The sequence below is a fragment of the Montipora capricornis genome, chromosome 5 (genome assembly GCF_036669925.1).
Source record: "Montipora capricornis isolate CH-2021 chromosome 5, ASM3666992v2, whole genome shotgun sequence".
Classification (NCBI taxonomy): domain Eukaryota; kingdom Metazoa; phylum Cnidaria; class Anthozoa; order Scleractinia; family Acroporidae; genus Montipora; species Montipora capricornis.
This window is the reverse complement of record NC_090887.1, coordinates 16238721-16243720: the sequence shown is the minus strand read 5'-3', so window position 1 is coordinate 16243720 and position 5000 is coordinate 16238721. Positions and strand designations below refer to the sequence as shown.

General features: G+C 35.8%; 2 pseudogenes; one reads left to right on the top strand and one right to left on the bottom strand.

Annotated features, from left to right (window-relative positions):
* LOC138049621 (uncharacterized) overlaps nt 1–5000 on the top strand; it is a 34482-nt pseudogene that overhangs the window by 8521 nt on the left and 20961 nt on the right.
* Nucleotides 2097–5000, bottom strand: part of LOC138048450 (uncharacterized) — a 3248-nt pseudogene continuing 344 nt past the window's right edge.

Sequence of the window (5000 nt, the reverse complement as noted above, 5' to 3'; positions counted from 1 at the left end):
GTTGTTGTGAACTAGAAAGCACCACCTCTATGAAATATGAAAGGACTGTATTCAAAAACCAGTTTGAAGGGTTAATAATCAATATTCACTCTCTTGTCAATAGTTGTAGATGTGTTAAGTTGCAGTAGTTTGTACATGTAAGATATCAAAAAGAGTTCATGACAGGTTATTTACACTACATAATTATCACTATAAAGGAGGGAGCCCATGTAACAACATAAGTTGCGTTCGAGTGCCGGGTTCTAGTAGGACCCCTTGGCATGGCCAACTTAAACTAGGTTTTTGTTAATGAATTACACTAAATACTGAAAGGAAACATCAACTTTATTTTGCTTTTAACATTATTTGTAAGTACTCTCTGAAGTGACTTCAAAATTTGAACTTTGTCTAACTTTGTTTAAATTATGTGAATTTTGTGTCCTTTATACTGGAAGTAGGTGACCCACCTTCACTCACAAGAAAAAGCAATGAATTATGCCAAGATGATCCTACCAAGTTAAAAGGCTTGATACAACGGTAAGAAATGCCGACCCTATGCCATCGGTACAAATATTTCATGAACTGAAGTTGACGTTAAAGCATAAATTTCTAGACCCAAATATCTCAAAGGGTTTGAACTGGGCATTTCTTGTTTTCACTTGGAACTGTGATTCTTGGAGTGACCGTCATGGTTGAACAATCATCGGGTAAACAACAATAACAACAACGTTTTAGGAAAGTCAAAAAAATGATTACAGGTTTCAACCACTACATGTAAATCATTCACAGCCAAAAATAATGTCTTCCCTTGACAAATGACAACAGTAAGATAAAGCAAGCCACAAAGTACAAGAATGTTACACATTGCCAAAATAGCTATTTAGAAATGCACAGTCATATAAATCAAATAGCTTCTCGTCAGGCGGAATAGTGATCTCAAGTGTGGGTGATGGCAATGTCATGGCATTAATACAGGTGTTAGCTATTGGTAGAAAGGACTGTACTGCTGCAGTAAAGAGCAGCGAGGGATGCAATTTAAATCCCAAGAGGGGCTCTTCATCTGACCCCGTTGCAAACCACAATACATGGGCCAGAGCCACTCTCTTCCTCCTTCCACCTGTTAAAACAAGCAAATGAAAAAAAAAACAATTCATTTTTACTTACAATGTTTATAGCTGAAAGAAACAAACGAAAACACAAACAAGGAGAGTAAACAAAAAAAACCTTACACAAACATTAATATTCATTTGGTAATATGCATTGTTTTTAAAATACATAGATGTACAGCATGTGTACACCCTTTGTGATGTAATTGAAGATAACCAATCCCATCCTGTCTCTCAACTAGAGATTGTAAGATAAATTTTACCAAAAATGTATCCATCACTTAGAGGACGAGACATCAATAATTTTGATCTTTCCCCTTACCATCACAAACGTTAGAAAATATTTACCAAAAAGCAATAAAGATAGCATGTTAAAACCGACCACAATTATAGCATCCAAGATAATCACAAGAGACTACAAACAATTCGCAAGTAACACAGATTTTAGTTGATACTACTAAGTATTACTCTCCAACAGTTTCTCTATAGGACCATTTGGGCAAATGATTCCATATTCAATAATGACACAGCATGGAACAAGGGAAGGCCTCACTGTTGATATTGTGGCAAGTGCAATGATTGAAACTGAAAGAGAAGTCGAAGGATTATCTTGCAGTTTTTTATAGGCTCTTTCCCTCTGTATTTCATGTCAGAACCTGCCATTAATAAACTTACTTGAAACCATTAGCAAGTTTATTGATAGGGTATTATTATTATTATTAGTATTATTATTATTATTATTATTATTATTATTATTATTATTATTATTATTATTATTATTATTATTATGCTACTGATAAACTTGACTTGAATCCATGATTGTAGGATTGCGCTACACTTGCCTACTGGCCAAAGAATATTCGAATTGAGACTATGTAGCTTACAACTATTGTAAACACCATCACATGAGGTAGTACTTACTTTGTACCTGTCTCAGGTATCTAAAGAAAGCACTATACACAATTCCCTCAAAGCGCCTTTGGTTTGATCCATCTTCAGCAAATATTGGCTTTAAAAGGTTTGTAGTTTCTTGATGGTAAGTTTGGCTGCTGGGCTTGGTCTGAAAATGTGGACAAGGAGCGGCAACTGTTTGCAGACCTGTAAATGTTGAATTTAAAATCTGTTGCTGTTGACTTTAGAAAAATGTAACCTTTCATCACTGTGAAAGAAATAACTTTTCCTAATTTTTCATACAATTAAAATGTACATCCTTTGTTACATGTATCAAAGGACACAAATGAACTGAACTGAATACAAGCCTGTTTACTAATCATCTATAGGGAGCTTAAGCAACGACAACGGCGACGGCAACGAGAACGTCATCTCAAAATATAAATTTGCGTTATTTTAATCGCTTCGTGACTATTTCAACGTTTTTAATATGCCAAGGGTGTGGTAATTCCTCAAAGATGACACCAGTCGGAACGGCACTCCATTTTAGGAGAGAAAATGAAAATTTACCCTCAAGTGCTGACGTTCTTCATAAAACCAAAAACTTGGCTATTTCACGTTGTTGTTTTGCTGACGACGGCAACGAAATGGACAAAAGTGAAAAACGCACGTGCAGAGCGTGCAAAGCTATTGTTTTTACCCACTAAACATGCAAATTTGTGACGTTCTCGTTGCCGTCGCCGTTGTCGTTGCTTAAGCTCCCTTATGACTGATCATCACAGCAACATTCATTTCATTAAGAATTTTCAAATCCCCTTTTTTCTTCTCAACACACAATAACCTCACGAAAAAATATTTTTCTGAGATTTCATGTTGTCCTGTTACTAATGTAACAATTTCATAACTACTGTATAAAGTGAAACTTAGTTGCCTTTCATGGGTCAGAACAAATTCAATACAGTTCATCATGTCCAACAACAGCATTTTACAGTGAACATGTGAAGGTGGACCATACCAGACATATTCCTAATTTGTCCAATCCTTTCTGTAAATTACTATAAGCTGCTGTGGATTGAATGCTGTTAAAGATGTTTTCCAGTTGATCTTTTGAAAAAAACTGGGGGACCTTTCCATTCTGAACGATGCTTAGACCTAAAACTCAGTTTAAGCTTTCATTAGGAGATCTTTCGTGTCATAACATCAATTTTATTAAACTGTATCATGACTGACATGAAGTACATACACAACTCTCAAATAGCATAGTAGAGTCAATGCGCGTTGTGTAGATGTAAAATAATTGAAGTTACGTATAACTATTAAGCTCATCGATACCAAATTACTAGCAATAATTACATTTGGAGTAAATCAAAATACATTATACAGACAGATGCGGATAAATAAAATCACTCAAATGACTTACACTACGCAAAACAATAATGAAAGCAACATAGTGGAGACTAATTACAGAAAAAGTTAAGTAAAATATACATTAATAATTGTAGATAATAGGCTACTGTGGGTGCTTCACTATAATCCTCACCTTCTAGGGCTAAAAATAAAGCTCTGCGTATTGACTTATGTAATGCTAGTTTGGGCATACGTTTGCACCAAAGCAAAGAAAATAATTCAGCTGTTGATTCAGAAGTAAAAATTCAATGTGATATTTGCCACAAGAGGAAGCCCTTGTATTGTACCATGTACCGAGTTACACTTAGGAAATCTTTCAGAGGTTGCATTAGTTGCGGAACTATTTGATAAACACATGAAGTGTGATACACCTTCAAGGAAAAGTAGTTGAATGGTTCGTATTTTCAAAGAGATAACAAAAGGAATGACATGCGTTCGTGGATTCAGAAAATCATACGCAATACACGCTTTTGAAGCAGCGGTAATTTATTCTGGTGGGTTTTTGTGGCCTGAACCCAGGCAGTCAAACCATATGTCAAAGGAAATACTACTATAACCAAAAATACTATTTTACTATTGTAAATACTGTTTATAACGAAGTAAATGAACGCAGCCTTACATCCCAGGTCAGTGAAAGAACTTGGTGGTCAAGGCTTAATGACACACTAAGGGCATTGGAATGGGGATCACAGACAAAAATAATTACACTTTTAATCAGTGTGAGATTTATTACCCACCCATTATCATTCCAACAATATAATAATCATCTGCAAGAAGTTCACGTATGCCATTGTCAAAATACTTTTCTTTAATTGCTGTGAGTATGAGCCGGAAGAACTCTCTCCTCGGGTCCTGATAGTCACGTGCTTTCTAGAGAAATAACAGATATTTAGTACTCGTTGCTGAAAAACATTCTCATCTGAATGTAATGAAAGGGTGATAATTGTAGTCAAGTGGTAGAACTACCTGAGGAATACACTGCAGTATTTGACTACACTGACCAGTTTTTTTGTGTGAGAGATTTGACACATGTTAACATCATGATGTGAGTATTTTGTACAACTCCTGCCATTAACAAACTAACAGTAGGAATAAAAAGCACAGCTATTTAAGCAGTAATGCAAAGGTAAGCACAAAACAACGAGGAACACTTGAATCAACACTTGAAATACACAGCAATGAACATTACTAACAAAATATTCCTTATTTGCTTTTTTTCAACAATCACATAATACAGTTCATTTTGGGGGGTACTGGCATTAAAACAATGGATATTCAGTTCACTGAAGCATGATACAGTCCCAAGGGCAAATAACTTGTATTGTTTTTATGTAAACCCCTGCCCCCGCCCCCCCCCCCCCCCCAAAAAAAAAGTGCTGCATTGTGGGATGGTGAAAATAGTAAATTGGAGAGATTACTGCAGGCATTAAGATGTTGCTTACACAAAACTTACAGAAAGAATCAACTTGCCTCCCCATAAAAAGAACCCTCCAACGTGAGGCGAAGGTTTTCCAGAGCCCCTATTTCCTCAAATGCTGTTTCAAGTAGGTTCGTTCTGTCTACATTGATGTAGTTTGTCTCCCCCTCTAAGACTTCACTGTCAGATTCTAATTCCAA